Source organism: Ornithodoros turicata, chromosome 1 (assembly GCF_037126465.1).
Source record: "Ornithodoros turicata isolate Travis chromosome 1, ASM3712646v1, whole genome shotgun sequence".
NCBI classification, from domain to species: Eukaryota; Metazoa; Arthropoda; class Arachnida; order Ixodida; family Argasidae; genus Ornithodoros; species Ornithodoros turicata.
This window is the reverse complement of record NC_088201.1, coordinates 40346484-40373079: the sequence shown is the minus strand read 5'-3', so window position 1 is coordinate 40373079 and position 26596 is coordinate 40346484. Positions and strand designations below refer to the sequence as shown.

At 47.9% G+C, this 26596-nt stretch overlaps 1 long non-coding RNA gene across 1 annotated transcript in view; it reads right to left on the bottom strand.

The window, feature by feature from the left end:
* Window positions 1–26596, bottom strand: part of LOC135398471 (uncharacterized) — a 117142-nt gene that overhangs the window by 70240 nt on the left and 20306 nt on the right. The window contains exon 2 of the long non-coding RNA XR_010424105.1: window positions 18690–18756. This is a non-coding gene — a long non-coding RNA (uncharacterized LOC135398471). The remainder of the gene's footprint in view (window positions 1–18689; window positions 18757–26596) is intronic.

The following is a 26596-nucleotide window of genomic DNA, read 5'->3' as shown; positions in this document are numbered from 1 at the left end:
GAGAGGCGTACTCAATCTGCATTGTCATCAAAACGCGTATACGGCCCTCTCTCTCTTCAAATCAGAAGCGATAACTGTATCAATCGGCATAGTGGTTGGCGCAGAGCGTGTTTGCTGCGAAACCGGATGTCGTTTTGGCAACAAACTGGAAGAGGTGCAGAAGGGCATGTATAGGGGAGTGCGGGTATGCCTGTGGTTACCCGCAGATACCCACGTAGTTTTGCGATTTGCGGGTAGACTTTGGATGCCGCTGTGGGTTGCGGGTAAAATGCAGCTGTACCCGCAATGCATCCGGGTGCAGTGCGGATAAACCCGCCATTACGCGCACCCACTAAGCTAACCTTTCGCCTCTCTTACTTACTTAGTAATTAAGTAAGTAAGTCATTCCCCGCAGTTTTCGTCGAGAAAAATACCTGACATTTTCCACATGTTCCATGGTCATCTGACCTTTCACAGGAGCACGCCTTTCGCGTAAATGGCTGACAAATTCCACATCCGACATGAAGCGCAAAAGAATGCGCTCGTGGAGATCCCTCTGATTGTTTTCAACTCAACTCAATCCGGCGCACACGGGCTGATGATCTCACAATATCGTTGTCAGATTTGACTATCTGTTACCATATGCCACTTGTTTTCCCACGCAAACTCTTTAAAAAAAGAAACAGAACTTGACCGCATGACACGGTCAGCACTAACCGTCATTCAGAATGATATCGTTCGTTTCTGATTCGTTTAGCTATTTGCCAGTAGAAATTCAGTTACGCTGCAGGTTGCGGGTAAAATGCGGGTGTACCCGCACGGCGTTTTCGGGAACACAAGCATTACACGCCGCGGGATGCAGGGGGTCGGGTACGGATTTACTTACCCGCGCTCTCCTCTACGCACGAACCCCTCTGCTCTGGAAATCCCTTGCGCAAGCTATTAACGTCAAAGCACAAACCAACACACAAGACTATACACAAACCAACCAAGAAGACTGTACAACGACCTCGCTTCCTCATAGGTTCAGCATAGGACTTTTAAGAATCCCATAAACAGGTATACGTTCTCACGTATCTCAACAGAGGAAACCGAAAAAAAACGAAGCCGAAGCCGTCGCAAAGTTTGGTCATTTCGCTAAAAATGTGATTCTCTAAACCGACATTCGCTAAAATGTAACGCGTCGCCATTTTTCCTAAAACGTTATTCTCCAAAACGTGGCTGTCTAAGAAGAAGCCTCTAAAATGAGGCTCGCTAAACGGATGGGTTCCGCTTTTGGTGAGTACATATGTCGTTTCAAAGCCGTCGTTCTTCTCCGAATTTCGGATATTAGCTCAGTTATAAGAAAATAAACAGCGAAAAACTCGCAATTCTCGGAAAATAATAAACTCTGAAAAACACTACCCGAATATGCCCAGAAATAAACTTAGAAGACCCGGAACCGTACCTATATCCCAGAGGCTCCTTCGCTGAAAGATGCTCGAAAACCCTCGGCCTATAGTCCGCTTCCTTCAGGAAACGAGCTTTGCGCAAAGTCTCTGACTCTGCATTCAAAGTTACTGACCCCCTCCCTTCTCTCATTTCATAAAACACCTGTCAACTCCGACGTCGATCAATCTAATCAGTAAGTCTCAACGGTGACCGCACGAGTTCAACAACGGCAAGCCGATCTTTCGTCACCACCACCGCCCATCGTACTGGTTCATTTATTAAATTTTGCTGTTAATGGTCGCAATTGTTTGTGTACTATCTCCTACCCAGTGTTCGGTGCCACCATTTGTCTTTGTGCCTGTCGCGAGAGTTTTCGTCCTATCGTAAGTGTAGTGTACTCTATACCCTGCTTGCAAAACACCCTTTTCCGGTGGGATCCGCTGGTGACGTTTAATATAACCTCTTGGCAGTTGTTGTGATGTTCATTCTTGCACGTAAGATGAGCAACAAGCAGGCAAGACAGGGTTGAAACGGCTAACCGTCAGAGTAAGACAACAAAAAGTCGTGGGGCGTTGCTGGTCGATTGTGTCCGCGTAAAACAGGAAACGTAGCTAGGATCTGTCGCGCATACAAAGCGGGCGACAGGAGCGGGCTGGCGATGAACGATGGTTCTCTTCCAATTAGGGCGTCTCTGGCAGCTATAAACCAGGGCGGTTGCTAGCTCCGACTGTCTTCGTAGGGCACGGCGGCAGCACTATGCCAGCTACGCCCCAAATGTTGAGGGCAACACACGGTGGTGTTCATCCACCTCCTGGCAGTATGTTCCGCAGCACGACCAGGACGTGCCTGTGATTCGTAACTCTTCCAGCATGTTGATTTCTGACTCCTTCTTCAGGCCAAGATTCGCTAGGTCTTTAGATTTGCACAAGGGAGATATAGTTTCCTATTAACAGAAGGCAGGGCTATGAAGTGGGATAGGGCCCCGCGACCACCGCGGGGGAAGCATGTCATCGTCACTATTCATTCATTTGTTGTTTTTGTTGTTGTTGCCGAAAATATAATTGTTTAAGTTTCTGCTTTTGGTACATAAAAAGCTCGACTTTTTTTTTCCGCTTTGGTTTCCAAGCTATTTATAGTACCGGTTTCCATTTCTGAGGCAGTATTTCGTTTCTGTTTTTGTTTCCGGCTATTTTCGATACAGGTTTCCGTTTCCGAAGCATCGTTCCGTCTGTTTCCCGCATTACGGTACATTTAGTATTACGTTTGCACGTTAGTGACAAAAAAAAACAATGGCAATTAAATTATGAATGATGATGTCATGGGGTGTTTTCCCGCTTAGGCTGTGGGACCCTACCCCAATGCATGTGGGCTCATATGATTTGATGAGTTAGCCTGACATGTCCGCGAAGGTATCAGGGTAACGGCTTAGAGGTCGGCCAGTATGCCCGCGCTGTTAGAAAAGTCATAAGCGATCGAAGAGCCCAGGCTAGAATGCGTCTGGCCAGAGCTGGTGTACGGGATTGCGCTAATGTCCAAGAATCTAGGATACTGCATGGTCTGGTGTGGATGATTTCTAGTTGACGCAAAAGTGTGTGTCGTTCCCTCGTGTAGCGATGTCAGGTCGTGAGCAATGGTGGTTGCGACAGCGCAGGTTGTTCACAGCTTTGTGTTGCTGAAGCCCAACTTATAGCGAAACAAAGGGGTAAAGGTGACGTTCGGCTGCAACCGACGCACGACGGATGTGAAGCGACGGGGAAGTCTGCTGCGGCATGGTGAAGGATAGTGTGGGGTCCATTCCGGGATAGAATGACCACTGGGTGGTGTCATATGGCGTACATGCGGCCAGAGTTGACACCATGGCTGAAAGATAGGATCGTCTATCGCATTTTGAGTGTATGCTGGACACGACTTTACGGTTGCGGTGGGTCACTGCAGCCGCTGAACCCACCTCTTCATTGCCTCGTATTCCGAAGTGGCCTGGGCTCCACGGCAGAGCAAACCGGTGTCCCCTCTCTTCTAGTGGCTTGTGCACCTTCAGTATCTCCACAAACACTGGTGCCACGTCCTCGTACACCCATGCTCCTGTATGCTGCAGTGCTGCTTTGGAGTTGGTGTATATATTCCACACAGGAACGGGGTTGGAATTCCAGTACGATCTTCAGGAATCGCAGAATGGCATACAACTCCACAGATGTTGACGAGGTGCGGTGCGCTAGCCGACAACCTCGATGGTATATATAACAAAGGCTGCAAAGGGTCCGTCGCTGGTGGAAGAGCCATCTCTGAACACCGCGTTATGGTTGCTGATCTTGTGTCTATCACTGTCAGCGTGTCTGTCTGAGAACGGGAACTGGGGTTTCAGAGTTTCCTATTTTCCCTGTGAGGCCAGAACTATGCGCTGAAATGGAAGCATCCACAGGGGAACAGCAGGGGCTGATGATGCCACTGTGAGTGGAGGAATGTTTGGCGACGTGTCACGAACGCACTGGAAGACTTTCCTGTCTTTCCGCTTACGAATCTTTCGTACCAGTGGTGATGCCACTGGTGTGCAATGAACCGTAGATAGTGGGGGAACAGTTTCTCTACGGCGAAGGACGTTAATTGGAATTTCCCTTTTTTTCCTTTGGTCTAATAAATATGAGAGAACTGGTGTTCTGAGGCTGGAACAACAGAAGATGTGGGTTCAAGTCCTACAGCTGGCTAACCTTTTCAGTGACTTCTATCTTTCATCTAATAAATATATCCCCCCTCCCTATGCGTGTTCCAGCGCTGCGTGGTACCCCAAAGCAGGTCCGCAGACTACGTACTAGTAATACAGTGAAGTTTATGTTCTGATGTCTGCGATATTCTATGTAATACAGGCAAGCTCTATAGCATTGACCCACAAGGACGAGTGCTTTGTGAAGCCTAAGCAGGTCTCGCTCATTACTGCCGCATCGTATACCGGCAAAGCGACGCGGATGACAGTTATCTGGAGTTGGGTTTTCTAGGTAGTCCGTGGATAGTACCATGAAAGCGGTGTCGATCATGCTGCACCATAGAACATTAATACAACATAGCGGACTACATTCTTGGTGCGCATGGTCATAGTATACCCTTGACTGTATTGTGCCCACACTGGCGCCAGTGTGGATGGAATTACGAAGATTTCTGTGTCAGCGCCTCTCGCATTGTTAGGAGTGTCGTTAACTGTATCCACTGCACCCAATCAACGAATAAGATTCTGAGACATGCACGCTGCCATAGGTCCCGGTATGTACGATATCTTCACGGTGACCTTATTAATGGTCTACTAACACTCTCTAACATGTATTCAGCCACGAAGTTACGGTGATGAGTTGTGAATGCTGAAATATAGAGCTGGAGACAGAGTTATCTTCTTGCTGAATTTGGTTCCCGTTATCGTTACTGCCACTCTTAAAACTGAATTTCACCACATAGCATGGTGAAGGCCAACCATTGCACAGAATGGTACCGTTGTCATTCATTTGTACGCCTTTTTGTGACAATTAACATAGCTGCATAAGTGTCACAAGCGGGATGGCGGGGGGATGAGGTCTTAATCGGCTCGTCGTTGTTGGCCACATACACTCTTAAAAATGAACTTCACCACATAGCACGCTCCTAGCCAACCATCATCTCGAATCTTTCTTTATCGTTATCTGCCGTGATTTGTTGAAAACGGGAGGCGTACGCCTTTTCTGTGACAATTATGAACAGCATAATTGTCACAAAAAAGGCGTACGCCTCCCCTTTGCGACAAATCAGGGCAGATAATGGTATCATTCGAGATGGTGGTTGGCTGAGAGCGTGCTATGCGGTGAAGTTCATTTTTAAGAGTGCAGAAGTGGGCATCGTCACGAATACAGCACACACACAAAAAAAAACGGATGGAGGATGAAGGGTGGAGAAGCGTGGAGGGTGCGTGAGTGCATTGGGGATGCAAAGGGCTAGAGGGGTCGTTGGGCAAGAGACGCCTCCTCAAGAAAGGGAACAATGTTTGTTGCTTTAGCGGAACGTTTGGCATAAGAACCACCGGGGTAGAGGATGTCCGCTAGCGTGCCAGAGCTGGAGTGAGGGAGATGGGTTTCTCTCGGCATTCTCCCAGGATGTGCTCGATTGTTTTAGGTTGTTGACACTGGCCATAGCCGGCGTCACCCCTAGAGCCGATCTTGAATAGTTGATAGTTGGTGAACGCAGATTCAGAGCGTAGCCTATGGACCACAGTCTGCATGCAGTGCCACAAAAAAGCGTACGTCTCTCGTTTTTAACCAATCAGGGGGCAGAGCGATGTCATTCAGGACGGTGGTTGACTAAGAGCGTGCTATGCGGTGAAGTTCTGTTTAAGACGTGGTGGTGGTGGTGATGGTGAAAGGGCTCGCCGTTGTCAGCCTCACAGAGGTGGGCAACGTCACGACTGACGCCCTGGGGAATGTGCGTCCTGGGCCGATTTCTAAGGGACGTCGATGACCACGCCCACTCGCGTGTGGCCAACAACGGCAAGCCTATTTCGACATCCCCACCCCCCCTCGATCTCTGTTTTAAAAGTGAGTATTTTTTCGTTTCTGGGGACGGAAACGAAAATAGTTTCGTTCCAGTGGGGTAGAGTATCGCCCCTGGCGATGAAACTCCCCATTCATGATCTAAAATGAAGTTGTTGTTGTTGTTTTGTTTCCATTCCAATTTTTGTTTCTCACGAAATTAGGGTAGCTAACGTTTATTGTTTCCGTTACAAGTTCCAGCAACTAACGTCAACAGTATAGGGCATCCGCCGCCCGTTCGTTTATCGAAACCAGTTTCGACGTAGCTGGGTATAGAGTAAGTTGCAAGAAGAACAGAAACAATGTCAAGCGACCGAATGACGGATCAGGAAAAACGAACACCGGTTCCAAACATCCAAAAGTTTATTACGAACAAGACTTTCGGGTATAGACTGCGCTACACGAAAATAACTTCACCACATAACACGCTCAGAATCAACTGTCATTCAGAATGATATCGTTCTGTTTTCTAATTGTTGAAAATGACGGACTATCAGGGACGTCCGAACACAAGCTCCGTTGCGTCTTGGCACGCAGCTTGCGGACCTGTCATGTCGTTCCGCGTTGCGCTGAGACGATGATGGTGGTAGCCGAAGCCAGGGAACTCCCAATTGGCGTCCTCCGCAAGAGAGAAACTTTCCGCCACTATTTGCGATTGCGCGCTCACCATCGCCGTCACCCACTGGTACAGAAGCTTCGTAAGCGGAACCGCAGCAAAATCGCGCAGTGTGCGCAAGATCTAACGGACCATATACCTGCCTTCACGGTTGCCCCAGCCGCTTCTTCAGTAGCACCATGGACACTGCCGAAACCATCCATCTCGTCTCACATTCCGGCGATCAAGGGGCCGAAGAGCCAAACCCCTGCTCCAGTCCACAAGCAGGCTACTCTGGAGTGGATGGACGCTGCATACGGAAACCAAACCGCCGTATATACGGACGGTTCCTCCACTACTGGCGGCTCATCTGCGGCTTTTGTAATTCCAGAGGAGTCAATTTCACGTGGGTTCCGCCTATCGCACCGCACCTCGGCCACCTCTGCGGAGTTGTATGCCATCCTGCTATTCCTAAAGTCTATTTTGGACCACCAACCCCGCCTCTGGGTGGTTTACACAGATTCGCGGGCAGCGCTGCAGTGCATAGACAACATGGGCATCCGTGGCTCCTAGGCTCCGGTGGTAGAGAACATCCTGACGACGCTCAAGGTTTTAGAAGACAGGGGCAACCGGCTCACCTTCCTATGGGTCCCTAGCCACATTGGAATAAGAGGCAATGAAGTAGCGGACCGGGCAGCTGCTGCGGATAACCATCGCCGCTCAGCAGTCCCCATCATACTTTCGAATGGGGATAGGCGCTCCCTCTTGTCCGCGTTGACGTCGCCTTGTGCCCATCAGGAATGGTGTCATGACATCACCCGGTGGTCGCTTCTGTATGCTGTTGACCCAACGCTTTTATTTGAAATGCCAGGCGGCAGAGTCGGAGAGTTTTCATTTTCCTGGGTGGGGGCAAGGGTGCACCGCGAAGTAAGTACTCTGGCGGGGGGGGGGGGGGATATGTTTATTAAGAAAAAAAATAAAGGAAAGGTAAGCCAGATGAAAATAAAGTGAAATGGGGAAGACAAAAAAGGCAAAGAAAAGAAGAAGGCAAAAGAAAACAAAAAGAAGGAAAGAAAAGGAAAAGAAAAATGAAGAACACAAAACTAAAGCTGAAGCATCACACACTCTTGCGGGATCCTATGATGTATGCAGAACTGGTATAGAAATAAGAGGAAGGAAGAACAGAAAAAAAAGGAAAAAACAGGGAGAACGTAAACAGTGAACATGTGTACAACTGAAGGCATTACGCCTTTGAAAACTGAGTGCAAAAGGAACAAAATGCATTGAATCCTCGGTGTTTGACCCGAAATGCGCGCAATATAATGAATATGGTCAATGAAATGGAGCAGCGGGAGTTGAACCCTGTCGTGTTGTCAGCTCCGGGAAACAGCAACGACGACGAGGCATTAGCATCGACGGACTGCTCGTGGCAAGGTGACGAGGAAGAGAACTAGTTACTTTGATCTGACCTGGCCTTAGCCCCTATCATTACTGCACAAACATAGACAAACATCTCTCGCCCCTTTTGTTCTGGCCAATCTCCCTTAGTGGCTCACGGCCATTGTCTCATTGGTAGAAGAATAAGAAGATGAAGAAGAGAACTGAGGAACAGACTGGCAGTTCGAGCCTGGACTTGGAACTGGGCGAACTGGGAGAATAAACCCTGAACACTCTCACGTTGTTGTTTGGTTGTAGGTCCGGGAGAGATTTAACTGGCGCAGTCGACAGGATTCCCGACAGGATCACCCAACCTCACGCTCCTGGCAGGACACGTGGACGGAGTGGTCCGGCCAACCTACATCACTACTCGGATCACTCCGAAGCAGCGGCAGCACGGCGGATCGGACGGCGGATCTGGCCTACCGATCTAAGGCAACGGCAACCACCGTGGGCTGCGTGGCATCGGTTGCAGCAGCAGAATTCTTGCAGTGGAGGACAGGTGGCGAGTCCAGGGACGGGTGAGAACCTCAATTGATTTTCTCCCGAAGGACCAGGTCAATGGTGAGGACGAGGGGAATGGAAAGGACAGAACAGGGTAGGGATCTCGTGCCGGAAGGGGCACATCAGACGCCATTGTCTCCTGGACATATGGAAGGGTTGACCGACTCTGAGCAGGACAGCATGCGCGGAGACCCTGTGAGGCAGAGTAGTGGTGAGATGGTAAATGCAACCGCTGATCTGGGGGCGGATCGAAGGGACTTGGAGGCGCTTAGGTTGCAGATTGAGTTGCAAAGGTTAAGGTTGGCGACAGTGCAGACAGAGGTGCAGGCTCGTGGGGAAAGCGCGGCTGGAGGTACGCGAAGGCGCATGGGCGAGTACGCAGCAGAACTACGGGCTACTTTGCCCCCGATGCCCGATTTGGATGCATTGGTGCCAGCATGGTTTCGGAGTGCTGACACCTTATGTAATTCCCTGGAAATTACGGAGTCTGTGCAGGGCGCTGTGATCCTCCCTTTCTTGAATGAGCGGATGCGAGCTTTCGTGGCTTCCCAGACGGCCGCAGAAATCCTAACCTATGGGCAGTTGAAGACATTAATTCTTAGAGTTAAGGCTAACAGCGAACACGTACAAGCGTTTATTTAACAGCGCTACGAAGACGACGAATGAGTCTTGGAATCAGTTTGCCACTAGGGTAGAGACGTTGTTCAGGTATTACTTGGACAGTCGAGGTGTCCAGACGCTGGATGACCTTAAGAAATTAATGTTATCAGACCGACTGAAGGAGGAAATGTCTGCGGAAATGCAAAGGTTTGTCTTGCAGGGTGAAGTGAATCAGTGGCTACGTCCTAGGGAGCTGGTGTCAGCCGCAGAAAATTTCGAGGAATCGTGGCAGGGTTTAGTTGACGCGAGAAGACGTGGTGGCGTCACGCGAGATTATCCGAACGGCCATGTTAGGTCGGACAGGGATACCGCACGACCGCGTCGGACAGGGGACAGTGACGATGGGAACCCGAGACGCTGTTTCCAGTGCGGGAGGTCCGGCCACATGCGTAGGGCGTGCCCGGAGCTTCAGCGGGGATCGGAGGGGCAACGGTCTGTATCCCGGGCGGATGGTCCACGGAGGTTAGTCGCAAAGGTCGGGTTCCAGGGTACAGACGGAACAGTGCGGGATCGTGCGGGCTGGGTGGACATTGCCATAGAAGGGAGAGCGGTCACAGCCAGAGTAGGCTCCGGCGCGGATGTAACGGTGGTGCACCCGAGAGATGTGCCAGCGAAGTGTTGGGCACAAGCGGGGGGTGTTGTACAGTTAAAGGGTGCTTTCGGAGATCCGGTTGATGCAGAACTGCGATATTTGGATATCGCGCTGAAAGGGGAGAATGGGGGAGTGGAAGGTTCTCCTCAATGGAGGATCTTGTGTGCGGTTACCAGTGAGTTGTCGGACGACGTCGGTGCCCTGATCACGCCTCAAGATTACGAGGAGCTCACCAGGGTTGTCCGAAGGGCCAAATCTGAAGCGGAAGAGATGTTCGCTATAGAACGCCAGGTGGATGCAGGTGCAGGGATGACCACGATGGGTGAGCACGTAGAATTGGAAGACAGCGTAGCGGAGGAGTCAAGGGAAGCCGGCGCAGTTGTAGGAGCAAACAGTGTAGGGGTAGCGGGCGAATGGGCAGAACCCTCAGATTACAGTTTGCCAGGGAGCAACGGGAAGACATGTCCCTTTCGGACGCGTGGGAGCAAGCCCGAAGCAAGACCCATGGCATGCTCATTGAGAATGGAGTGCTCTTTCATATGGAAGATGTCAATGGTAAAGGACAAATGCAACTTGGACTTGTCTCGGAGGGAGACAGTCTTACAGTTAGCGCATGACAGGCCGATTGAAGGCCATTTATTAAGAAAGAAAACGCGAGCCCGGATAAGGAGTTCCTTCTATTGGCCAACGCTAGTAGCAGATGTGAACAAATATTGCGCGAGCTGTCATTGGTGTCAGACGTTTGCCCACCCCCGCGTATCGGATCGTGTTCCAATCACCCCGCTCACCAGACCGGAACAACCGTTTCAAAGCGTGTATATAGACTGCATAGGTCCGCTGGAACCGGCGTCCGCGAGAGGTCATCGTTACGCCTTGTGCTTAGTAGACCTCTGCACACGTTGGGCAGAAGTGGTTCCTCTTAGAACCTTAACAAGCGTACGACCCACGGCGGTACGTCAAAGCAGCTGAAGGGTACGAAGTACTGGACAAAGAACGAGCTAGGCTCAAGCTTGAAAATACGGTACGGTGGCGTTGTGACAACTGCAAGATGGAAAATCGAAGGCCGCGGGGTAATGCCAGGATCGTCAGGTGGTTGGACGGAAGCATGTCGGTACATTTGAGATATTTCATGTCCACAAGCAGTCAGACGTGCAGGTTGACTACAACTACTTTAGAGAGGGAACAAATCTGCAAGGACAAAGACTCCATCACCAGGCTCAGGCACGACGATCGAGCGCGAGGCGTGCGCAGTCGTGCGGGAACCCGGGCGGCTGGACGCTTGGGTATTCGGGGAAAGGTTAATGTAGCTGCCGATTTCTTGTCGAGGTCGTGCACTTGATCGGGCCGATGGTTGGAGAAATGTATGCAGTGGTCGAGGGTTTAATTGTTTGAAATAACGTGTGCTCCCTGCTCGGGACGGTTGCGGGATTTTAGTATAACGTTAATGTCAACTGTGGTTTGCTTTTGCTTCTTGGGGTTTAACTTTATGTACATTATATACTGGTCGTTCGTGGAACGTATCAGTTGAGGTGCTAACCGGTTCAGGGTCACGTCGCCTCTAAGTCCGCAGTGTCTCGTGCGCCTCATGTGTATTCGCCAGCCTTCATCAGCACACATGAAACGTGGACACGGTTTCATACTCGAAAGGAGGGAGGTGTCATGTTGTCAGCTCCGGGAAACAGCAACGACGACGAGGCATTGGCATCGACGGACTGCTCGTGGCGAGGTGACGAGGAAGAGAACTGAGGAACAGACTGGCAGTTCGAGCATGGACTTGGAACTGGGAGAATAAACGCTGAACACTCTCACGTTGTTGTCTGGTTGTAGGTCCGGGAGAGATTTAACTAACCCGTTCTTAGCGGACTTCCCGGGGGAGGCCGCGCCCCCCCGCAGTCGGCGCCTATGCCAGGCGGTTTCCCTCTCCTCTTTACGTCTCTCGTGCGTCGTTTACGACTTAGCGTCGCATTCACCTCTGCACTCCAGTATAGGCTGGGCCACAGCAACACGGCGCTGTGTACAACTTGTGGTTTCCCGGCAACAATCCGACACATTCTCGAAGACTGCAGCCAGTACGTACGCCAGCGACGGGCCTTTAAATGTCAACTTGAAATGCTGGATCAGAGGCCATTCAACATCTGCAAAGTTCTCGGCCCATGGGGTAACCCTGGACATCAGTGCCGTGCACTTGGCGCTTTTCTTTCCTTTCTGAGGGCCACCGGCCTCCTTCACGAACTGTAGGGATTTCCTTCCCTCGTCATCCTTTCATGAGAACCTTTTTGGAATGGGGTAGGGTCCTGCACTCGTCATCATCATCCATTCATCTACGTTGTTGTTGTTGAAAATGGAAGACGTACCCCATTTCTCAATTTGCATGTAGCACATTGTTACAAAAAATGGCGTACGTCCATCGTCCTCAGCAAATCAGGAGGCAGAGTTATTATTCCAAATGTGGGTTATTGGTTCTGAGCGTGTTATGCAGTGAAGCTCTGAAGTGAAGCAGTGAAGTGAAGCAGTGAAGCGTATGATTCTACAGAAACACAGGGACATATTACAGACGAATGCTTTGATGCCGTCGTTAACCTTTTTTTCGTATTGATGAACTGCACCAAATGATGTCTTACTATCACTAAAGTTTTCCAGTGTAACTCGTGATAGCTCTTATTCAGGATGTTCGAAATGCGATAAATAAGAGCGTATAAACCGGTCCTTTCTACCTGTTCCAATGAAGGAGTGTGCGCATTTGAAACGTATTTTTAATAAATAGTTCCTTCAATTCGAGGTAACGATCGAGTATTTCAACGTAATAACAATCAGGATTTGAGTGGCTATAGAACAAAAACTTGGTGTGTCCTCCAAGGTCAAGATCTCCCTGTATGCTGATGATGTTTGCATCTGGACAGTTGGAAAATCAAGACCTGCGATTCGGCTTCGTCTGCAGAGTTCACTGGACAAAATTATGCAGTACTTCACCGAAGCCGGCATCGGGGAACAAATCCACAGCTCTCGCCTTCACAAGGGAACATATGCACCATTATCAGCTTTTTCTTGCTAGATCGCCGATCAAGCAGGTGAAACATCACACGTTCCTGTGTGTCGTCCTCGACTACAACTTGTCCTGAAAAAAAAACACATTGATCACCTGGACAAAAAGGTTCAGCGGTGGACCTCCGTCCTTCGTCACTTTGCTGGCGCAAGTGAGGTACGGATGAACAGTCACTCCTGGCTGTTCATAAGGCTCTTGTTTGTGGTACACTTGTGTATAGCTTTCCTGTTCTTCACGGTATTTCTGAGACACAAGTCCAGTGGCGTCTGTCTTCTGTCTGAGGATCTGTCTTGGCGTCTCCCAGAGCCGCGGAAACGCGGATGGTCATAGCCGAAGCTCATGAAATACCAATTGAAGTCCTCAGGACGAGGGACACTGCACGTCACTACTTACGCCTCATAGCTCATCACCGCCTTCATCCATTGGTAGCAAAACTTCATTGGCGCAAGCACAGCAACATCTACAAAATCATTGCGGAAGCAGCCTATAAGTTTCCCTCGTTTGTAGTAAACCTAACAGTGTCTTCGTTTTCCCCGTGGTCGCTCTCATTGCCCTCGATCTCCCCCAGCATTCCGCGACTCAACGTTGAAAAAAGCAAGTGCCACCGTCAGTCCTTCGTAAGATGTCATTGGGCATTATGTTAAGCGTATACGCTGAGCATACTGCCGTCTACACCGACGGGTCCTCTACACCTGTAAGTTCATCAGCGGCCTTAGTTATCTCATCGGTCCAAAGGTCTCACTGATATCGCCTGGCACACTGCACTTCCTCTACGTCCGCAGATCTTTACGGCATCTTGTCGTTCCTACGGTATGCTCTGCGCGAGACACTGCGAATGTGGGTGGTATACACGGACTCCAGTGCAGCCCTGCAGTGCATAGAGAACAGGGTGCGCGAGGTACATTAGCTCCAGTTGCCACAGACGTCCTCAGCGACGTTAAGCGTCTGTGCGACGTAGGTCACTCCATCACTTTTCAGTGGGTCCCAGGTCACCCTAGAGTAAATGGAAATGTAGAGGCTGACAGAGTGGCTGCTGCTACAAGACAATGCCAGGCGGGGGTGCCGAATATGTTGACCCGTGGTGACAGGAGGGCATTCTTTGCAACTGTGGCTATGTGCGGCGTACACACGTGGACAGATGGAGAGAGGACAGCAGGAAGGAGTGGGGGACAGGGGAGTTAGTATGCGTCCTGGGCCGACTTGAGGGGGAACTGTGCCGACAGGAGGGCATTCTTTTCGGCGATGATACAACCAATGGTGGCGCAACAACGCCGCCGGGACATTACAGAGAGGTCCTTGTTGTACGCAGTAGACCCAACGTTGTCGTTTTCCCTCCCAGGCCGTTTGCCCTGCGGTCTCTCCTCTCTTCTGCATAGACTTCGCTTTAGTGTGGCTTTCACCCTGCAGTTCAGACACAGACTATAGGGTATGCTTCAACCGGCTCGTGTTCCAACTGCGGCATGGTGGCAAGCATTCAACACGTCCTCATCGACTGCCTTCTATACAGTTCGAAGAGAGCAATACTTACGGGTATAAAATAATGCAATACATATATACAATACAATACAGATGTATAAACAATATATATACAATAATAATACAATAAACATATATACAATAATAATACAATACAGATGTATAAACAACAAGCCGCTCAGCCTTGCCGCAATCTTGGGTCCTTGTTCTAACCCCTTGCAGCACCGTCAATGCATTCAATCATTCTATCAGTTCTTGACGTCTACCAGCCTGCATGACCTCCTCGGACCTCAGAGCTTTTGGCATAAATGCGGAGATGTGGTCTTCACAGCACTACATCCCCGGTGGCCGACCGGATGAACTATATCCCCATCAGTTACGACGCACCCGCGTGTGTGATATCTCATTTGCGTGTGTCATGTGTGTGTGTGCGTGTGTGTATGCCTAATCTTTTTCATTGTCCATCCCACTCATATATTATCCCACATTCACTGAGCCATGGTACCGCAATCGATGCGGTGAATCACCTCATCCCATCGTCATTCATGTAGTTTTTGTTGGTGGTGGTGCGTGTGTGTTCTGTCATCTGAGTGTGCGCGTGTGTATGTCTCATCTCCTTCCTCACCATCCCATTTATATTTTGACCCACACGCAGTGAGGTAGGATATGTCAGAAAAATATGTCTATTTTTTCTAACACTTTTGCAACCCTTTCATGAGCAGTTCCAAGTTTCATGACGAATTCCACTGGTCGCGGCAGTGCAGAAAATATTACACTCGCTGATTTAAGTGAGTATGCTGCAATGATCACTTCAGTGCAATGTGCGTCGCCTTTCATTGGTCGTTCAGATCTCTCTTCATTCGTTTCTATACGCTCAACTCGCACCGGCACACGGCATTGCTTCCTGCACCGTGTCGAATATTGCAGACGCACGGAAAAAGAACACCAGGTGGTCGAAATTATCCGCAGTCCCACTCTGCGGCACGTGCAGCATGTCGCCACACACAAAGGCTGACCCACCTGACGTGTCAATCTACTCCAAGTACTGATAAAATAGCATAAAAGCAGGCGAGCTGGTGGACTTTTGGCTGGCTGGCTTTTTCTTCGATGGGTTGCGTACTCCAATTACGTTTTACCTCACTGGCACACTGTATTGCGCTGCGCGTAAACAACCAGTGTAATTCGCCACGAGTTTTCTGCAATTTACAAGAGCATGAGGCAGAGAACTGCAATAAACCCATTGTTCTGGAGCGAATCAAGAAAATACAGTCATGTGTCGATTATTGGGATACCTCGGGAGTACGTCGTCCCTCTTCGTCCGGATAACGAATTTCCGGATAGCCGAACCAAGCAAACTTCCGGGGAAACCCGAAAATTTTGGGAGACCTCTTTATTGCTCCACAAAAGAAAACAAGGAACAGATCGTTCCTTCAAAAATTCATGCGAAGTGAGCTGCTTGAAATTAGTAGGCACGCGTGTGACATAATTTCGGTCACAGCCACGGCACCCGCTGCGTCACCCTGCTGAAAGAAGGGTAATGGCTCAGATAGTTGGTTCGCGCACATGTCTTTTTGCAAATGTTTTAGGCCAAAAGACAGGCGATGCTTTTAGACAGCCTGGACATTGACGTTCATATGTGGATTTCTTGCACCCGGTGGACACAGGGCACCTCTTTACCATCTCTTACGTGTGCCCACACAAACCAAAAGGGAGTGACCTCTGAAGAAAGGGGAGTCAGGAAAGGGGAGTATTTTCCGGGTAAGCGAATCAGAATGAACTAGGTCCTGGAAGGCTGGTCCCTGTACTTGCTGTGCGGATACGGATAACGAATTCCGGATAGCCGATACAAAATCCAATGGTAGCAGGTTCGTTCCCGGTAATGAAGTCCGGATAATTAGTTTTCCGGATATCTAAACTCCGGATAAGCGAGACATGGCTGTATTGGCTTCCGAAAGATGCGAATGCCGCGCCAAGGACTACGAGGTGTACGTGTTCCACGAGTAGTGGTAGACACGTGATCTCTCTGTGTGACCCTAACCGACGTTCACACGCCTCGACTAAGGTAAAGAAATAAAGGAAGCCAGTTCAAGCAATGGAAGGATGGTGTGATCGTACTGCTACAGACACCTCGAGCACGGGCCATCGCTGACATCCTTTCTGCGTACAGCTTGGAACAAAAGTTTACGGAACACCGGGGTGTCGCATTTCTCCACTGGGACAACACCCTAGCAGCGAACAGGGGGCGGACACACTATGGCCGGTCACCCGTTTCTTATTCTATCTCTCCCAGATAGGTAGCGGGGGGCCGCTCCGATGAAGAAAAACGCTAGTGTCGTGTTCCGTGAACTTTTGTCCCAAGCTGTACATTCAAGAGGTCCTCGACTCCGGCAGCAAGAAAACCTTCATAGGACAAGGCACGCCATCTGAATCTTCAAGTACTTGAAGAAGTAGCTCTTCGACTCAACACGTATTGGCCGACACCGATTGGCGCAAGTACCGATAGAGGTCATTATAAGACCACAAACGGCGCTTGATTGAGGCAGTGGATATTCCCTTCATCGGCGAGGAGATCCTTGCAACTTCCGAAAGCAACGCTCTCGTACGAGTCTTCAGATATGTACCACCGAATATACAGTCTCCGAAAAACTTTCTCATCAGCGTACTTACTCATGCTCAATGTGGCGAATGAGCTGAGCATGAGTTAGCAAACGCAAAGCTGAGCGGGAGGTGAGTGAGCATGACTGAGAAAACGGAGCGCCGAGTTGAGCGGATAACGAAAGACTTCAGATTGTTGTGGGCGTTATGCACATCAGGTGAACGAGAACCACTAAGTGGATTCCTCTCCACGCTATCATTCTGACCATCACAATGGCCCATGAAGTCCTCTATATCCTGAACGTTTAAGCTAGATCACGAGCAAAGGGCAGTCTCACCTGCATTACTACACTCAGCAACGTGGCCTTTTCGACGAATATGTCCGGCAGAGCTCGCTCATGGGCACGTTCACTTATGGGCATGTTCAATCATGTTCAGTGTCGTAATGGCAGCCAGTATATAGGTGAGCAAACGGAGAGATGAATGAGTGGGCACGAGCGAGCGGGAGTCACAAGTACCGACCTCTGCCGCTGACAAGCTCGGAGCTCCTCTTCCCACGCGTGAAGGCGCAAACTTGTATCGCACTTGACGTAAGATCCCAGTCCCTCTTATCATCTCTCATGAAGTTGTCGGGTACATAGGTTCTCGTTGTCATTAAACGGCGTGTCTGAGAACTTGTTGTACGTTCCCTTTACTTTTTTATTTTTTCCTTGCCCAGTTTTTTTCGAGTCACCAAGCACAAACTTCCATTTGGCATGGACAATGTGTCATGTTAGGTGTTGAGGCATTACGACCTAACTAAAAGTAGCGTTGATTATTGTTGAATTTCAGCAATACATCCAATATTTACGCAAATAAAGAACAGTATATGTGGATGACTTGTATTTTAAACGCACGTAAATTCTTCCGTTGATTTGCTACATCACAAAGGACACTAGTCGCATATTTAATTTGTCGTGACGAACCTCTGCGCCAATTAGATTCTTAGCGCTGTAGCTTTGACCCTCCAGTTCCATAAAGCGTAACAAAAGTAAACATTTATTATTCCTAATGAGCCTTTTTGAAAACGCCGAGTATACTTCCCACGCGTAAAACTTATTACATAGCCACCGCACCAACTTTTCTGCAGCCTGAAGCTGTTCATTCCTAACACATTCGTCAAGACAACTGCAGGTGAACCGTCCGCCCTAAATTACCGCTAAGATACTGACTACCCACGCTTGTTCGACGGCACGCACATTCAGCGCTCTTACGCTGGGAATAAATTGTAAGAAACTTGGGGACTGAATCGAGATGCAGCCTTCGCCACCAAAACGCTTCCACTGCTTATTATGATGATAGTTATTCGGGCATAGTTGGAAGCCTGAAGCGCTCTGAGCAACGTGAAGGGTATCATGCACGGCCGAAACCTCTTCAGATCGAAGAGTGGTCTAGAGAGAAAGAAGACAGAATGAGAAGGAAAGCAAAGCTCTTTTTATTTGCAATATGCAAGATCAAAGGGAACGTGGAAAGACTGCTTTTCTGGCCGCGGGCATATCTGGCGGAAACGAAAGGAAGCCGACTGCGGAGCCCTCACGTGGACAGCCTGGGGCTGTACAATGAAAGAAAGAATGAAAGCAGACTGCCAGCGCCGCCTTCGTTGTTCAGCGCTCGGGGCGAAAACACTGGAAATAACGTGGTCACGGCGATAGGAGCCATTCTGCTGCAGCCTTTCATACCGGGCCTGTTCATTGGTTCCTGTTGCTATCTACGTCATCACACTCCAGCTATCTTTTCAAAGAAACAACCTAGGGTTGTTTGCCACACGTGACGAAAAAGAGCTCTCCCTCTGCTTACCTCATATTTGTCCGTTGCCTTGATTCCGAGAACCAAAAACTGTTGCACACGACCCGTGGTTCGTCGCCTGGAACAGACATGAAGGCGTTTAGCACATATTTATGCATTCCTGAGCGGGTGATTTCTATGGGTATCTGATGCAGGACAACGCTTTTCGTCTAAGCATCTGCGTGAACTCACCCAGAGTGATGTCCGAATCTCTGGGACCGCGTTATTCGGCGACGTCAGACACATGGTTACTGCTCTCTGACGTCGCCACCATGTCGCTTTACCAAACAATTAACTGTAGTGCCTCTAAGAATGGTGTATCACGGGGACGGAGACCCGCCGTTGAAGTTTGCGAAGGGCACGCGACGTCATGAGGTCCTTGCGCACCTTTTGGCGCTTGCAGGAACTTGCAACTACGCGATGCTATCTACTAGAGCAGCAAAAGGGAATCATATACCGTCTTGCAGCATGTTCGCTAACATACCCAAAGTACGAGTGCTAATAGTGGAATGAATGACAACGTCCGTGATTTTTGGTTGTGTGGCTTTGTTTCGAAAGACTGCAGTTGACGAAAAGTCAGCGAGTGCCGGTGGCGGGATTCGAACCCACACTTTTCTGACCGTCGGTCAGGTGTTCTACCAATTGAACACTTACGGGCAATAATGGTATAAGTGCAATACAATCCCAATACAACTTATTATCACCCATAAGTCTTCAATTACACTACGCCGACATCGCGCTCTCGTCAATATACCAAGGCCCCTTGCGCCTACTCCCGTTTCGTCTAATCGAAATTATCGGATTAAGGCGACGTGTGACCGGCGTTAGGCGGAACGGGACTGCCAGGAAGTGGCCGCTACTTACCCACCCCATACCATCAGAAATGGACATCTGCACAAAAGAAATGCACACAACCATGTGTCAACGCCTCCCGTAACAGGGCTCTCTTTGCTTTTCTAATTGCAGACGTGTGCAGTATCACGAGTAATACACACTGGTCACGAGTGACACTTTCTGGTCCCTGGTTTGTGACAAGTGTTCCCACTAGTTCTGGATGTTTGTCTCCCGCCCCCCCCCCCCCCCCAACTACTAGATTTTCTTTTTGCCTTTTTTTTTCTTTTCAACTAACTGCGGCTAAGTGGTCTGGGGTAGCCAGTCTGACTTTGTCGTGACTTAACCCCCCCCCCCCTTTTTTTTTTCTATCACATCACATCACATCGCGAGTAACAGGACAAGTCGATTACTGTCCAATAAAGCGCATGCATTCCGTGATGAATGAATGAATGTTTCAGAGAAAGCAGGAGAGATTGGTTCCTTTGCTACTGTCTCCTACCCTGTCGCTACACGACAGGTACACCAGGTACACACACGTCTTTCGTGAGACGTATTATTCTTGATTGAAAGTAGCCTCGTCCTGTGTCGTATGTATGTTTGTGCATGTGAGGAAACATGTAGGAGAGAATGTGAAGAGAGCGAGTATCGTGTCCAGCACGTTGAAAGAGTTCAACATTGTTGCTTTTAGACACATAGTGACATATCGCAGAATATATGTGCCCCATTTTAAACCGGCGGCCTCCGCGCTAATGACTATGCATTGCACGAATGACAAGGGAGTCAGGCGTGGGAGAGCTAGACTGTTCGCGTAATAGCTAAAATTTGCCCTAAAAGCTAATCGCACTGCTCTTACGACAGCAGAAACGAATTTTGGTGGGAAAACTTGAGTTCTCAAATAATAGGCGAGGCCGAAGGCGTTCCGGATGCCAGACTTGGCTAGTCAACTTTGGCTATATACTTTCCGTTTCACCTGGCTGTATTTGGCTACACCTCCAGGTCCTCCTGAGTCCCGGGAAGCACAAAGAAAAGAGAGATGCACAATTTTTTTTAAGCATGCCCTTTTCTCAACTACGTCCAACAACGACACACTGCACGGAGAAGGAGAAGGCGGGCAGCATTTTGAAGACTATCATAAACGCCCATGAAGTGCCTCGTCCCACTATGTTTCAAAGTTGCAATGTGCCTAATAAATAATGAATGAATAACGAATACATACTTTCACGTGAGTGGTGACACCTCGCACATGTATTTCTTCTCAGAAACAGCAAGTTTATTTTAATGACAATAATTAGTTCCTATCAGGACCAGAGTTCGAGGTAACTCGTTACAAGTAACTCGTTACTGTAACTAAGTTCCTTTTTTTTTTTTTTGTAACTTGTAACTTAACTCGGTACTTTTGCGCCGTGGTAACTTTCAGAGGAACGCGTTTCTTTTTCAGGTAACTTTGCCAAAATAACTGAAGCTAAGTTCCAAGTTACTTTTAATTCGCTTTTCACTCACGTCCACATATTTCTTGCTTTCTCTCCGGTTCTTTCGTGGCACTTTATGCCCTAAAAGCGTGATATTCAATCAATGACAGTATTCTATTCAGGAGGAGGAACCGCTGCCATTGAAATGAAGCTGAACCATTCTGCGCCCACATGGAGTAAGATGCAAAGCGTTCGACTTGTTGGACATAAACGAAAACGATCTAAGCGTGTGTCACTCCTCCGCAGGCAACTCAAGGTCTAAATCAACTGCTCACGCGCGCTGCACCTGTGTAGTGCTATTTTGTGTCCGAAGTAACTTGGAAGTAACTCGTTCTTTTCTTAAGTAACTCCGTAACTGCGAGTTACATTTCAGGCTGAAGAACTTCGTTATTAACTTAGTTACATTTTTCACACGGTAACTTAACTCGTAACGAGTTCTTTTTGACGGGTAACTTCTCGATCTATGATCAGGACACACACACATACATTGGATGATGATGCGGTGGGTGATTCACCGCCACTGAGGCGGTACACTACCCTATTGCGCATTGGGAACGGATGATGGGATGATGATGGGGGGAGCACTTTCAGAGAGCCGTCACCAGACCGGTGGAGCGCAAGTGCTCCGCAAGAAGACGAAGGCCTTCCTATCAGGAATTACGTAAATAATTGCCTAAAACCAGAACAGACACAGGTGTTTGATCAGTATTCGGTACTGATTACTTTTGGCTATGCGTATCATTCGGGAATTTTTTTTAGGCTAGTAAGTAAAGTTGCTGTAGGACGGAGAGATGAGAAATGTTGATCCATGAGAAGAAATTAGTGCAAGCTTCGCAACCGTCGTACGCGTAACTCGTGCGTATAAAAAGAAATACGAAGCTTCGTTGTCGTCGTAGGGCACTTATGCCCAGGGCCCGCTCTGGCCGAGGGGACGCAGAGTCGAGACAACACGTCTTCACACTTCGAGCTTCGAGAACAGACTCCTTTATTTCACACTATGTACAGTAAACGAAATCGGAGCATTGGTTTACGTGAGTTACAATATGTTGCTTTAGGCACGTACAGACCACCCTGTCGGGGAAGCGTATCCTGGCCCGTGGTATCCCCTCGCAAGTTATGACCAACGTGTCAATGAGGGCAAACACACGCACTTGCCGTGTTTATGTCTGGCGTGTCAGAGTACAGCTCACATTAGAGATGAGAAAAATTATGAAGTGCTGGCTATATTTTTTTGGCTACATAGAGCTTTGCCTCCAGTTCGCTACATTTTGGCTACGTACGAGAACGAGATTCGCTACGTGCTACTTTTACCTATTAGTAGCCCTGCTCCCTATGTAACGGGGCATCGTGCCTGTCGTGATAACTCGGCCCGGGGAGTTGCGGCTAGTAGATCCGGGAGCTCGTCGTTCAACTCTTTTCCTGCGGTTTCTTGTCCAAGCTCCAACTGTAAATATTGTAAAATAAACCAGTCTGCCAACTGCAAGCTCGTCTTCATCTCTGAGTCTGAGAGTCTCGTCCGTCCCCAGGGATACCGAAGAACTTCATCTTTGGAGAGAAGATACGTCCAGCCCCCATAATCGGCTCCAGAGGAGGCCGCATCCGCACCATCAGAGAAAGATTTACTGAAACTATTCGCAAAAACAAAAAAGAAAAAGAAAGAAGAAGAGGAAGAAGAAACTAAATTTTTGCTGCGCACTTAAAGTATATTTGTATACAAATTTTATTGCGAGAAATTGTATTTTCCAAACTGCACCCTGAAACTTGTCCAGTTCCTTGAAAGCGACACCACTAAAAAAACAAAAAAAAACATCCTAATTTAACTCACAAGTGACTGCTAACTCTGTCACCGGCATACGCGCAGTGACCTAGTTATTACAACAAATTCGTTTGGAGCGCACACTGCAGAGCTCCCATAAGTGAAAAGAATGCCACTTACATTAAGGGGTATTAAACTGTGAAAGCACAGTCCGGAACTGTGCAGTGTGCACTCCAAACGGATTTTGTGCAGCATATAGTTTTTACGGCATATATGCCGACAACAGAGTTAGCAGTCACTCGCGCAGTAAACTTACGGACATTTTTCTTACAGTGAAGAACCTTGTACCGGATGTCAATACGGGGCGTTATACAGCCAGGAGGGCGACCTCTCGAAGAGGGCATACTAGGTAGTAACTAATGACCTAAAATTCGTTGTGTAACTCTTATGCACTTATGTAACTCGTATGTAACACTTATGCAATTCATAATTGTCACAAAAATGGCGTACGCCTCCAGTTTTCAACAAGTCAGTATAGCGTATCCACTTGCGTATCCCCCCAGAATACACCCGATGCAGTTCGATGCAGACGATGTCATTCCAGATGACGGTTGGCTAGGAGCGTGCTATGCGGTGAAGTTCTGTTTTAAGAGTGCGCGGTCTGCGCGCTCCAGATCCGCACGGATTCGGCTCATTTGCATAGCGAAATTCGGCGATGGATATTTCAACGTACGTGCTCGTTTCAGGACTTTGTAATCATAGAATGTCTTTCAATGATGATCGTCTCCCATTCTGCTATCTCACTTTTGCCGGAAAGCCCCTAATTACTTAGAACTTATAATTAATTTAATTAAAGAGTTAATTATGAGGTTTAAGTAATTAGCCGTCTAGTAGTTACATACACTCTTAGAGAGAATGTCCACCTGGACGAATAACTCACCAGCAAAAACCGTATCTATAAAAAATCTGTAAAGGCCGAAAAAAAAAACGCCCTGTATTAGTGATGTCACGAACATGTTGAAGTCATTCGGGTTCACTCGCTAAAGTTACTTCGACCGATATCGAAAACACGCCGAGCTGACAGGTCACTCAGTGATATCGCTATTCAGAAGGACTGTAGTTCTGATACAGGCTTTCAAACTGTAGTTTGCTTGTTTGTTTCCGTGTTAGCGCCGCGGAGCAACTGTGGCCGTGAGCGGCGTACATACGTGGACAGATGAAGAGAGGACAGTAGGAAGGAGTGGGGGACAGGGGGTTAGTATGCGTCCTGGGCCGACTTCAGGGAGAATTGTGCAGACATTCGTCTGGAAAGTCTGCCGGAAAACCAGGAAAAAAACTCAGACAGCACAGCCGGTGCGGGTATTCCAATCCGCGTCACCTCCCAGTCTCGGCGTCGAAAGCGATCATCCTAACCACTACACCACGGAAGCTGGTACTGTAATCTGCGATTTTGTTATTGTGCCTTTTGAAACCTGGGATTTTTAAAGCTGAGACGTCGCGACATAGCCGCCGAGCGTGCTTTCACTCTCGCATGCTTTTCACATCACGGAACCTCAGGATAAGGCTCGCGGAATCCTGGTTGAAAACCACTGGTTAGTGATTTAGGTGAAGCCTGCTTTACACTTTTGCGTAGGTTCTTGGGAATGAATTCGAAAAAGATCGCCGAGGTGCGACTGTGTTGCGTATGCGCGTCCAACTCTTCCCGCAATCCGAAAGCATGCGTTTTATGACACGAAAAAAAAAAATCTGGTGCAGACAAAAAACGCTCTGTGTACTGGATGTGTCTCGATCTCCACCCCTCAATTTCTGTCGCTACAGAGTGCTTCAATTGATCTTAGGCAGTGTATGTAGCATGCTGTCGTAGACCAGACCCCCCCTCCCCCTCCCCCAAGAACACTTCCTGCATCCGAGCATCTTAATGTAGACGCAACCATCCCAAAATAACCCTTTAGTGCGATGATTGAAGGAGTGGGATGGTAAAAACAAAATATGCAAAAGTCGTCACTTTGAGATGTGCAGTTGCTCGTAAATACCTGTTCATCGCGAGACTGCTTCAAGACGCGTTGCATGAAAGTGCCGTGGTCACGCCTGTTCACTTTTCGTCACACTGCTGCCACAGCTACACATCGCCTCTAGAAGATGTCTGGTGAAGAACTCAGTACTTCCGAAGCAATTGTGCATCCGCAAACAACTGACTGAGTATACAGGGTGTCCCAGAAATTGAATTATTATAAAAAACTACGCCGCCAAGAATCACGTGGTCAACGGCATTTGTTCTTACTATGTTTTGCCACCTTCTGATGTGAATGTCGTTTAACTGACGTTTTATTATATCAATTTTTACGAACTGAACTCGACAATTTACCAAGTAAAGGTCGCTTTTTGACCCCATCAATGTGAAGCGCGTGCCCAATTTACTCAAGTTCGTGATAATTGACAGGAATATTGAGGAGCTATCCCATCGGAAAAACTAGCTCAGTAGTAAATGGTCTGGTCGTAGGAGACCGGATGAGAGTTAGCAACCTGGACCCCTGGACCCTGTGCCGTTGACCCCTGAGTCCTTCGCGTATTTTTCCCGGGCGGCGCGTGTGCGGAGGGTTGTCCGCGCGGCTTTAACATGCAAAGAGGAGTCATACACAAAAAGTACAAGTTGAAATATATTTATTAAAGCCAATAGTGCTGGGAATTGTGCCAGTTGTAATGCCAATTGTGATGCCAATCAGGTGAAGGAGAAAAACCAAGCCGAAAACCTTCACGACCTTTAACAGAATCAATAAAAACACAAGACAGCACATGTAAAGAATATACATATTTTATTCGCTATTAATATTTCAACTCATCAGATTCTGAAACCACATTACTTACCAATTGTTCACTTAGTGAGCCCCGCACCAACGACCTGAAAGATAACTTATTATTATATGAAACTACATTCGCACTCAATAATACGTACAATACTGCGGCCACACTGGATAATTTGAAAAAGATACATTTTAATATCAACAATAATACTCCCATTATAGCAACAATAATCCGAAAGATTGATTGATTGATTGATTATCCGAAAGAAAATCTAATTTAATATCATATTCTACTTTCAATAATACCTACACTGAGACGGCGGTGGACCCCAATAATCTGAAAGAGAATCTCATTTATTATCATAATCTACTTTCATTAACGCATACAATACTACGGCCACACTGGATAATCTAAAAAAAGAGATTTTAATATCAACAATCACACTTGAATTATAGCAACAATAATCTGAAAGAGAATCTCACAGGATTATAACTACAAGTGCCGATAGATGTATGTAATTAATTGTGAACAGCAGAGACCCTGGAAGACAATGGGACACGAACGACAAGAACGACACGAACACTAGAGGAAATAAAATCATAACACCACATTTAATCAAAGAAGATATTCTTAACCAATACGATTACAATCAAAATTACAAGTTTTATTATAAAAAGTCTAGTATTCCTATACGTGACCACCATAGTGCAGCTTTAATTACAAGTTCTGATAGATGTATGTAATTTATTGTGAACAGCACAGACCCTGGAAGACCATGGTTCACGAACGACAAGAACGACACGAACACAAGAGGAAATAAAATCTATAACACCACATTTAATCAAAGAAGATATTCTTAATCAAAACAACAGAGGAGGAGAATAATCTATCATTTTAACTATCATAAAATCATCCTCGTGACACAATCTAATCGAACACTATACAATTTTCATTCTAAGAGACACTACAAACCTTACTTTGTTTTATGAATCCAACACAGAAAATATGTAAAAATGAACTTCACCCCATAGCATGCTCCTAGCCAAAAAACCAGCTCT